General features: G+C 45.5%; 1 protein-coding gene and 1 non-coding gene across 2 annotated transcripts in view; both read left to right on the forward strand.

The window, feature by feature from the left end:
* Nucleotides 1-12,066, forward strand: part of STON2 (stonin 2) — a 189,596-nt gene that overhangs the window by 93,051 nt on the left and 84,479 nt on the right. The gene's annotated exons all lie outside the window — the stretch shown is intronic.
* On the forward strand, nucleotides 4,202-4,304 carry LOC130042180 (U6 spliceosomal RNA). The gene has a single exon (XR_008795150.1). It is a non-coding gene; the product is annotated as a U6 spliceosomal RNA (small nuclear RNA).

Here is a 12,066-nt window from a genome sequence, read left to right on the forward strand (position 1 = left end):
TGGGACTCGAACAGATTCAGATTTTATTTGTTTGTCTGGGGACCACACTTCTCAGTATTTAGGGATCACTCCTGGGTATCCTCGGGGTATCTGGGAATTCTGGGTCAACCACATGCAAGGCAAGTGCCCTACCCATTCTACTATCTCTCTGGCCCCTCAAGAACAGATTCTTGTCCCACCTTATGGTTCCTCTGAAAACACAGATCACAGTTATTCTCCACAGGGTTGTCAACATCAACAAAATGCCCCTTCCAGGAGGGTTAGTTCAAGGTTGGAAGCTGGCCATAAGTTCGGGAGCAGGGGAGAAGGACAGTTAGGACAGAGAAGGGATTACTGTGACAGAGATAGTTGCAAATGTTCCAACGATTTTTTGTGAAGCTGACAGTTGACGTTTTCAGAGTCTGACATGTTGTACTCACCTAGGGTTGCCACAGTGAAGTACCACAGACAGGATTGCTAGGATGAAAGAAATGTCTGAAATCTTAGTTGTGGAAACCGGAGGTCCTGAACCAATGTCTGAGCAGAATTGGCTTTTTTTTAAAAAAAATTATTTATTTATTGCTTTTGGAGTCACACCCAGCGATGCACATGGGGTTACTCCTGCCTCTGCACTCAGGAATTACTCCTGGTGGTGCTCAGGGGACCATATGGGAGGCTGGGAATCGAACCTGGGTCGCCCGCATACAAGACAAATGCCCTATCCACTGTACTATCGCTCCAGCCTCCAGAATTGGCTCCTTTTGGGGCCTCTCTCTGATTTCTCCCACACCGTCCCTCTCAGTGGGTCTGAGTCCTGCTCTCTGTGGAAGCGGTCAGACTGCAGAGACCTACTAAAGATATGCCTTTGACTTCACTCCTCTTTAAAGACCTGACTGGCATTATTTAAAGTATATATATATATATTTTTTTTTTCTCATTTCTTTTTCTCTTTGTATTGATTTAACATTGGCTTACAGAACAAGAGAATTTTAGGGGTATAGCTATAGACTTCTGTATATGTACAGAACTCACCTTAGGCACCACAAAGTTTCCAGGGTTGGGGCTGGAATGATAGCACAGCGGATAGGGCATTTGCCTTGCACGCAGCCAACCTGGGTACAATTCCCAGCATCCCTTATGGTACCCTAGCACCGCCAGGAGTGATTCCTGAGTGCAGAGCCAGGAGTAACCCCTGTGAATTGCCGGGTATGACCCAAAAAAGCAAAAAAGAAATAATAATAGTAAGGTTCCAGGGCTATCCCACGACCAGTGGAGCTCTACCACTTGCCTGTTCCATGCACTCTTTCCCCTAGTAACGACCAGTGTTCTCACCAAGACTCTTTTTTGGTTTGTTTGTGTGTGGCTTTGAGGCCATGTCTAGTAGTCCTCAGGGGCTACTCTCACCTCAGTGCTCAGCACTCACTCAGTACTCGGAGGACCAGAGGGTGCTATGGACTAACCCCATGTCTTTTTTATTTTTTTATTTTTTATTTTATTTTTTAAATTTTATTGAATCACCGTGAGATAGTTACAATCTTTCAGGTTTGGGTTACAACCACACAATGATCAAACACCCATCCCTTCGCCAGTGCACATTCCTCACCACCAATATCCCCGCTATATTCCCCTTTCCTACCCTCCCCCTGCCTCCATGGCAGACAATATTCCCCATACTCTCTCTCTACTGTTGGGCATTATGGTTTGCCCAAATACAGATACTGATAGGTTATCATGTTTGGTCCATTATTAATAGAGAAGGGATCACTAAGAAAATGTTGACTTGAGGAACCAGTCGGGATGGGAAACGTGTGCTGAAACCCCATGTCTCTTGACACAAAAAGCATGCAGTCAGCCCTTTGAACCATCTCTCTGGCCCCTTAAAAGTTCTTTTTTGTTTGTGTCTTTTAGGGCAGTTCTGGGAATGACAGGACAGTATGTTACTATGAACCTAAATGCACCTGCACCCCAGGACTCTGTTTAACGCATACTGGGGCTTTGGGACAGCCCTTTTTGCTTTGGGGCAGGTGCCAGTATTTCAGCCCTACTGACTTTTCCACATAAAAGTGTCCTATGTGGGGGCTGGAGCAATAGCACAGTGGGTAGGATGTTTGCCTTGCACGCGGGTGACCCGGGTTCGATTCCCAGCATCCCATATGGTCCCCTGAACACCTCCAGGGGTAATTCCGGAGCGCAGAGCCAGGAGTAACCCCAGTGCATCACCGGGTGTGACTCCCCCGACCCAAAAAAAAGTGTCCTATGTGTGGAGCTTTTCTCCAGCATAATGCTAGCTGCATGTTCTCGGCAGGACATGGAAATGGGGTTTAGTCACGTGTCCTGTGTCCTGAGTGTGACAGATCAGGGGCAAGCGAGCACCAGCTGCTCCTCCCCCACTCTGTGGCATCCTGCAAGTTACTCAATGACCTTTCATTCCCTCATCTGCAGAATGCAAGTAATAACCATAATACTTCAGCTGGCAGGTTTGCTCTGGAGGTCAAAGGAGCGTAGGTGCACGGAGCTCCTGGCATATAATGAGTAGCAATATAATGCGCTTTTCAGAAGCCCTTTTATTTTATAGGTAGGACTTCATCTAGGCAGAAAAAAATAAAATGAAGATGTGGAAAAACCATTCAGTGGAACTGTAAAGACTTTACATTGTATGTCCCTTGCTGGCTTTTGGAAAGCACATGCAAGAGAAAGGCAGTTTTTTGTCTTCATTTACTCCTGGTAGACTGAAGGGTGGGCTCTCTCTCCTGGCTCTGAGAAACCTCTTGTGTCCCTGCTGTTTTGCTGCAGAATTGGACCGAGGAAGAAAAAGCTCTGCTGAAGAGAGGTGGGAGGGAGGGCAGGGAGCTAGTGTCTGCTTTACTTACTTTCCCGAGTTGTCTCCCCCACCGCCTTCTCTGGATTGGTTTGTTTGAACAAATTGGTTGCCTCAAGCAACACATTATTAGTCGGAGCCGGAATGCATCCCCGGAGATTTATTGCTTTCCCTCTGCCAAGTAATTGTCCTTCCTCTCCACCCCTTGGCCCGCCCCCGCAGAGGATGCCGGGACTGTGGGGGCCTTTTCCACTTAGGCATCTTTCAAGCCAGTTCCCCACCTTGCCCTGAGTCTGGTTTGCAAGGCATCTTCACCGTACCTGGGAAGCCGAGCAGTGAAGGAGGGATCAATTTTCCATGTTCAATTCCTGGACTTTTTTCACCTCCTTTCCTGAAATTCTCAGTGTCAGTGCTTAGAGAAGGGTTTTTTTTTTAATTTTATTTTTATTTTTTATTTTTTATTTGGGATCAGAACATTCCACCTCCCTCCCCCTGTGACGTTGGCCCCAACTCACAACAGGATGTCATTCCTGCCCCAGTGACATCAGGCATTGCCCTGTGACTTGCCTTCAGGCCAGAGAGAAAGGCAGATGGGAATTAAACTTCCAGTGCAGGTTTCCAGGTATGTCCACTGCCCTTCCTGCCCCCCCCCCATTCTGTCAGTGTCACCCACACCTTCCCACAGGCCACCCTTAGACCCTGGCTTCCACCTAGTTTCTCAAGTTCCCTTGTTCTCACGCCCCACCCTAGAACACAGCGCACATACCCAGGATGCCAGAATTCTCTGCTTTAAGGCAGCCTGAACTCTCCTTTGAACCTCTACACCCAAGTGCAGACCAGGCCACCGTGTGCTTGCCCCAGGCTTGCAGGGCTGGGGGACAGAGCCTGGAGGCATGGACAGGGGTCTTTAGGGATGCGACTACTCCATGCAGATGCAGCAAGGTGTGGAGGGGGAGAAGAAAGGGACTGGCCAGAGGCCACATCTGCCTGTGTGGGAGGAGCCCCCAAATTCAAAATTCCATCTTGGCTTTCTGGGTTATTTTGAACATAAGTTGATCACATAGGACAGGGTCTAGATTATTGAATAGCTTTTCACTTCATTTCCCTTTTTAAGCTCTTCAGCATAGCATGTGTGAGTCTGTACCAGGATTTTTGAAGTGGTGCTCTCAAATACTCAAAATGAGTCTGATGATATTATTTTTCTTTCTTGGGTCACACCCGATGATGCTTAGGGCTTACGTCCTGACTCTGCACTCACAAATCACTCCTGGCATTGAACTTTGAGGATCGTTTCCCAGTGGTTGATAGTTTGGATTTTCAGTGTATCTATCTTGCATCACTTCCCTTGTGGTCCTTTAGAAGTAGGATTCAGGGCTAGACCTTGGATTAAAAACATATCAGTGCATGCTTTGGCAGTACATATACTAAAATGGGAAGGATACGGCAAAAATTAGCATGGGCCCTGTGCAAGAATGACACACAAATTTGTGAAGCGTTCCATATTTAAAATATATAAAATGAGAAAAGGCAAATAAAATCTTAGCATTGGGGCTAGAGAGACAGTACAATGATTAGGGTACTTGCCTTGCATGCAGCAAACCTGGCTTCAAAACCCAGCATCCCATATGGTCCCTAGAACCTGCTAAGAGTGATCACTGAATGAAGAGCCAGGAGTAAGCCCTGAGCACTGCTGAGTGTGGCCCCCAAACAAACAAAAAACAAAAAGGAAAAAAAAGTCCTAACATAAAGAATAGAGAATAGCATTGTTTTTAAAACTATATCTATTATCTAGGAATTTACATTTAGATTTGTGGCATTCTGTGGGTGGCTGCATTATGAATATATCCAACTCTATTATTGTAATGACAGCTCCCTTTAAAAATATTTATTAAATGAATCACTGAGATACACAGTTACAAAGTTGTTCATGATTGGGTTTTAGTCTTTAGTCATATAATGTTCCATACCCATCCCTTCACCAGTGTACATTTCCCACCATCAATGCCTCTATGGTAGGTACTTTTCTTCTCTCTCTGTCTGTCTCTATTTCTCTCTCTCTCTCTCTCTCTCTCTCTCTCTCTCTCTCTCTTTCTTCTACCTTCTTCCTTTTGGGCCTTATGGTTTTTCAATACAGATACTGAAAGGTTATCGGGTATATCCCTTTACCTACTTTCATCACTCAGTCCTGTCCAAAATGGTCATTTCCATCAATTATTATCACTGGTTCTTCTCTATCCTAACTGCCTTTCACTAACACCCTCCCTCCCAGACACACTTGTGTCAAGCTTGTAACCATTGGCCACACATCCTGACCCCTGTTTTCCCTGGCCTTGATTATTAGTCTCATAACATAATTAGTATATAATCTATAATATCATAATATATAGATATATATACACACAAATGAATGCAGTCATCCTATATCTGTCCTTCTCCTTCTGACTCATTTCATTCAGCATGATACTCTCCATGTCCATCCATTTATAAGCAAATTTCATGACTTCGCAGCCAACACAGCCGATCCGAGTTTGATTCGTCCGCCCCTCTCAGAGAGCCCGGCAAGCTACCGAGAGTATCTCACCCACATGGCAAAGCAGGGGAAGCTACCCGTGACGTATTTGATATGCCAAACACAGTAACAAGTGTCATAATGTTACTGGACCTGCTTGAGCAAATTGATGAACAACGGGAGGATAGTGACAGTGACAGTGACAATTTTCCTAACAGCTGCATAGTATTCCATTGTATAGATGTACCATAGTTTTTTTTATCTAGTCACTTGTTCTCAGGCACTCGGGTTGTTTCCAGATTCTAGCTATTGTGAATAGTGCTGAATAGTGAAGTGAATATAGAAGTGGAGATGACGTTTCTGCTATGTGTATTTGGATCCCTAGGATGTATTCCCAGAAGTGGTATTGTTGGGCCAAATGGGAGCTCAATTCCTAGTTTTTTTTAAAGAAATGTCCATATTGTTTCCTAAAATGGCTGGACCCAGTTGGCATTCCCACCAACAATGAAGGGGAGTTCCTTTATCCCCGCATCCGTGACAGCACTGGTTGTTCTTGTTCTTTTGGATGTGTGCCAGTCTGTGACATGAGATGGTATCTCATTGTTGTTTTGTTTGCATCTTCCTGATGATTAATGATGTAGAGCATTTTTTCATGTACCTTTTGGCCATTTGAATTTCTTCTCTGAGGATGTTTCTGTTTATTTTCTTTCCCCATCTTTTGATGGGTCGGATGTTTTTTTCTTGTAAAGTTCTGCCAGTGTCTTACATAACTTTGATATTAATCCTTTATCAATGTGTATTGGGTAAATAATTTTTCCCGTTCTGTCTTTGCATCTTAGGCACCATTTTTTTGAGGTGCAGAAGCTTCTTAGTTTCATGTAGTTCCATTTGTTTATCCTTGCTTCCACTTGCTCAGTTAGTGATGTTTCATCTTTGAGGATGCCTTGAGCTTCAGTGTTGTGGAAGGTTTTGCCTTCATTTTCTTCCATGTACCGTATGGATTCAGGTCTGATGCTAATCCATTTAATCTGTTTTGATATGACTTCTGTGTGTGGCATTAGAAAGAGGTCTAAGTTCATTTTTTTTACATGTAGCTACCAGCTTTCCCAGCACCCCTTGTTGAAGAGGCTTTTTTGGCTCCACCTAATATTTCTTTCTCCTTTATCAAAGATCAGATGATCATATATTTGAGGGACTGTGTCAGGATATTCAACTGTATTCCATTGGCCTGCAGGCCTGTCTTTATTCCAATACCATGCTCTTTTGGTTACTACCCTTTGGTGGTACAGTTTGAAGTTGGGAAAGCCAATGCCTCCCATCTTCTTTTTTTCAAGGATCCCTTTGGCTGTTCATGGGAGTTTATTGTTCCATATGAATTTCAGGAGTGTTTGGTCTATTGCTTTGAAAAATGTCATGGATATCCATAGAGGGACAACACTGAGTCTGTATAATGCTTTGGGAAGGATTGCCATTTTGACAATGTTAATTCTCCCTGTCCTTATTCTATCACAGCAACTTTATGTGCCTGATCTCATCCACCTCTCATTTTGTGCGAAAAAGAATTGCTCCAGTGAATGCTTTCAGATCATTTCTCTCTGAATCAAAGCAACTTGCAGGATCTAAGAGTACATTTATAGTAAAGAAAGGCATCTGAATCCCTGGAAGTAAACAGTGACATGGCTTAAATAAATCTGATATGTGCACTTGTATTAGCAGTTATGATATTATAAATCAAAACCATGTTTTCTGAAAGCTTTCAGTCACCTTTTATTCTCTCTTTATTACACTCTGGAGAAGAAGAGAAAAGTGTCCCTCCTTTCCAGAGAAGCAGAAACAAAGGCTCATTATGTTTCAGCTAACAATTTGTTTTGTTGTGCTACCAAGATTAGGAATGATACTAGGAATATTTCGATAGACCTATGTATAACATTGCATTTATGATATGTAATTAATATCTATCTCATGTACTTTATATTATACTATAATATGGGCTGGAGTGATAGCACAGCAGGTAGGGCGTTTGCCTTGCATGCGGCCGTCCGACATGGCTGACCTGAATTTGATTCCTCCACCCCTCTCGGAGAGCCTGGCCAGCTTACCAAGAGTATCTCGCCCACACAGCAAAGCCTGACAAGCTACCCATGGCATATTCAATATGCCAAACACAGTAACAACAAGTCTTACAATGGAGACGTTACTGGGCCCACTCGAGCAAATTGATGAACAATGGGAGGACAGTGCAGTGCAGTGCAGTGCTAATATTAATATATAATGAATTAGTTAAGAGGCTAACTGCTATAATAACTCGGAGAGTTTGGTGTCAGCACAATTTAAGTTCTTCCCTTCCTTCCTGAAAGCCAGGTACCTTTTCTGCATTTTAAAAATCCACTTCCCCTCTTTTCCTTTTAGTGGCTTTTGTCATTAGAATGCGTGGAGGTCGCACAGACTTGGTTGCAGCGCCTTCACACCTGATGTGATGCTTACACTCCTAATCACGGTCTGGTCCTTGCACACACATACTTGGTTGCAAGCACCGGGATGTCCATGAGGGGTGGACCTCAGCAGCGAGCTTACAGGGCTCTGCCACTGAGCTCGAAGCAGGAGCCTGAAGTTTGTTTATTTCCTGTTTGTGCCTGGCAATGTACATTGGTGACAGCATGCTGTGCTCCAGGGTTCCCAGCTGCTCCGCCTCTGCAGTGTCTTCCAATCAGGTGGATGAGGCAGCGGGGAGAGTCTGAGCTGGATATTTTGTGGGCTTCGGCCTTGGTCTTAACATAACGCCAGACAGCCTGAATATGGGGAGAGTACAGGGGGTGAGACATCTGCTTGCACGTGGCCAAAACCGTTTTGGTTCCCAGCACTGAATATGGGGTCTCCTGAGCCCTGCCAGGTGTAATCCCTGAGCACAGACTGAACAGAGCCAGGTATGACCCCCCAAACCACCAAACAGATGAAACCAGAATTCTTTGTGAACACAAATACTGTGCTACAGAAAATGCAGAAAGTGTTCCCCAGTTTTGAGGTTTAATAAATCGAAGATCAGCTGCTTCTACTTTAAATGAGCATTTGTTGAATTCTGACATATTCGTATACCTGAAGTCCCCCCATAATCACAACAATGAATAGCTCTACCTCTAATACTTTCTGATGCCTGTTTATAATTCTTTCCTTTCCTTGCTTAGTGTTCCCTCTACCTGCTATCCAAAATACCTACTATTCTGTCTGAATGCATTTGCATTTTGGAGGATTTTGTTTAAAAGGAATCCTAAAGTGAATCTTCTGATTTGGCATCATTCTGTACTATTAGGTTGGGATTCATCTGTGTTGCATGTTTCAGTAAGCATTTCATTCTATTGATGAGTAGTGTTCCGTTGTATTACTATAGCTCAGTTTATTTTATTTTTATTTTAAAAAGCTGGGAAATGAAGCTTTTCAGTGTTTGAGAATCAGAAAAGCATTCTTCCCCACTTTTTGTTACAATGTTAAAAAGCTAAGAATGCCCAGCTTTCTGGAAGGACTCCTCCTAGTCTCTCACACATAACCCTAGTCTCAAGGAAATGAGGGTGTGATTGAACAAGGGAACCTCAAATTGAAAGAACATTTAACTGAGGCAAGGCTGCCTGAGATAGGTAGCTTTGTGCCTTGTGGTCACAGGAATAGGAAAGGAAAAAGACATTTAAGCTGAGTAAGATCGATGGTCTGAGATCAGCACCATATTTCCTGAGCCCTTGAACCTCAGCTGGAGTCCACACTGAGTGTCAGGTGTCTCCAGGGCAGCTTGGTGTACCTGGATGCCAGTTTCCACAAACCTCCCATCAATGCCCACCCCCCCCCCCCCGTCTCCACTCTGAGCTTGGTGCCTAGCCGTCCCCTGCTCACTCTCAAGTTAAACCTGAGCTTGGGATAACTCTGAGCCATTTCCTAAGTGAATAGACCAAATAATGAGAGAAACAGTTACTTTGGAATAATCACTAAGTGAAATAATACCAAGTATTCCCAGGTCTTGAGGATAGTACCAGGTTTTGTTGGTATGTGTGTATGTGTGTGTGTGTGTGTGTGTGTGTGTGTGTGTGTGTGAGACGGGGGAAGGGGGTGTAGGGGTGAGGAGGGTACTGTTCAGGGCTTACTCCTGGCTCTGTGCTCTGGGATCATTCCTGGAGGAGCTCAGTAGACCATATGGGATTACTGATGGATGGAACCTAGATTCATCACATGCAACACATGTGTCTTATTTATGCACTGTATTGTCTTTCTGACCCCGACAATACCAGTTGTGTTCAGAACATATGTCCTCTGCTCTGCCATTTCTCCCTCTTATCCTGGTTTTACATTTCCTGCCTAATTTTCAATTCTTTATTAAATAAGCTCCTCATTCAAGCTGATTTCTTTCTTCTCTGTGCACAACCTTTGCCCCTTGGTTTCCTCTCCTCCCCTCCCCTCCCCTACCCTACCCTACCCTACCCTACCCTCCCCTACCCTCCCCTTCCTTCTCTTATTTTTGTTTTGGGCTACACCTGGCAATGCTCAGGGGTTATTCCTGGCTCTGCACTCAGGGATCACTCCTCACAGTGCTCCAGGGACCACATGGGATGCCAGAAATCAAACCTGGCTTGGCCACATGCCACACAAGCCCCCTTCCCACTGGCATGTATCTCTTCCGTCCCATCCAGTGTTTCTTTGCCGGGGCTTCACATCTTGCCTTTCCTCAAGGTCCAGTTCAGAGACGGGCACCTTGAGGAAGTGGCCTTTGATTCCTCATCTTGTCCCCACATCAGGGACTGCAGCCCCCCAGGGTGATAGTACTTTATGACAGCAGTCCCCCTGGACACCTGGTGTCTCTGTGTTCGATCGCTTTCTCTTATTATTTCCTCTGTCTGGGGGCTGGAACGATAGCATAGCAGGTAGGGCATTTGCCTTGCATGCGGCCGACCTGGCCAACCCGAGTTTGATTCCTCTGCACCTCTCGGAGAGCCCGGCAAGCTACCGAGAGTATCATACCCACACAGCAGAGCCTGGCAAGCTCCCTGTGGCGTATTCGATATGCCAAACACACTAACAACAAGTCTTGCAATGGAGACATTACTGGTGCCCACTCGAGCAAATCGATGAACAACGGGAAGACAGTGCTACAGTGCTACAGTTTGGGGGATGCTCTCCAAGGCACATCTCACTCCTGCCCTCCAGTCAGGTTTCTGCTCCTCTGTCACCTCCTCATAGAGACCTTCCCAGTCCCCCATCATCTGAGGTAGGGGCACCTGGGTCCTCTCTTAGTCTCTCTTTTCTCATCCTGCTTTGAATTTCTCCTCTGCACGGAAGCCCTTTTGAGGCGCTTTTCTCTTTCATACTGCCGTGCCCGTGTGAAGTCCATGCACGCAGTTCACTGTGGGGGTCATCACGTTCCTGGCACGTAGTAGGTCCTCAGTCATCTTTGCCTCGGAAGTGGCTGCTCGCCCACGGCTCACACCGCCTCAGATGTGCCCAGAGGCTCACAGGCAGCGTGAACGTCTGATTCATTCTTACGTCACCTCGAACATGTCGCATGCAGCCGCACACGGTCGATCTTGGCTGAAAGACAGAAGTTAACAGCAAGAAGAAAATTTCCCAAGGTCCATGTGACTCAGCGCCAGTTTCAGCCAAAGGTTACTCAGCACCTGCTGTTTGCCAGGCATCCCGGGCTGCTTAGAGACATGTTGTCTCACCAGAAACTCACGGCAACTTCACGTCCGCCCAGTAACATGAGAGCGTTGGGTAGGAGGCTTGGAGTGTTGACAGTTTTGCCAAGAGCTACCTCCTGTCCTGTCACGAAGACAGCCCCTTCGCCTGACCCCTTACTTGGCTCTTTGTTTTTGTCATATTTGTGCCTCTCTGCTCTGCTCCCCTGGTGCCTATTTCCTCATGTATTACCTCATTCTGTCACTGCCCCTGAGCCGTCTTGTAGCACTGTAGCACTATGGCACTGTCCTCCCGTTGTTCATCGATTTGCTCGAGCGGGCACCAGTAACGTCTCCATTGCGAGACTTGTTGTTACTGTGTTTGGCATATCGAATACGTCACAGAAGGCTTGTCAGGCTCTGCTGTGTGGGTGGGATACTCTCGGTAGCTTGCCGCGTGCAAGGCAAACGCCCTACCCACTGTGCTATGGCTCCAGCCATCTTGTAAGTGGTGAGGAAATGTCCCATTGTTGCTTCCTGAGCATTTGGTGCCTTTTTTAAAAAATTTTTATTAGTGAGACACCATGAGGTACAGTTGTAGACTTGCAAATTTTTGTGCTTGGGATTCAATTATACAATTATCAAATGCCCATCCCTCCACCAGTGCCCATTTCCAACCGCATTTGGTGCCTTTTTTTTAAAAATTTTTATTAGTGAGACACCATGAGGTACAGTTGTAGACGTACAAATTTTTGTGCTTGGGTTTCAATTATACAATCATCAAATATCCATCCTTCCACCAGTGCCCATTTCCTACCGCATTTGGTGCCCTTTAATGCCTTGTCCTGAAGGATTCTGGTTTCCCTTCCTCTCCCTGGCCCTCTCCCTGAGCCTTAAAACTGGCAGTATCTCTTGGCCCCCTTGTTTACTTCTGTCCCCGTGTTGAGTTGCTAACTTTCCATGTTTCAAACTAAACATCCAGGGCCCATTTCCACCCTTAGTCTAGGTGACAGTCACTCATGTCACTTTACTGATGTTGGCCTATGACTCCGATCTGTCCATCTTCCCCTTCATGGGATTTTCAGCACAACAATAATGTCGCTTTCACT

This window comes from Sorex fumeus, unplaced genomic scaffold (genome assembly GCF_029834395.1).
Source record: "Sorex fumeus unplaced genomic scaffold, SorFum_2.1 ptg000098l, whole genome shotgun sequence".
NCBI classification, from domain to species: Eukaryota; Metazoa; Chordata; class Mammalia; order Eulipotyphla; family Soricidae; genus Sorex; species Sorex fumeus.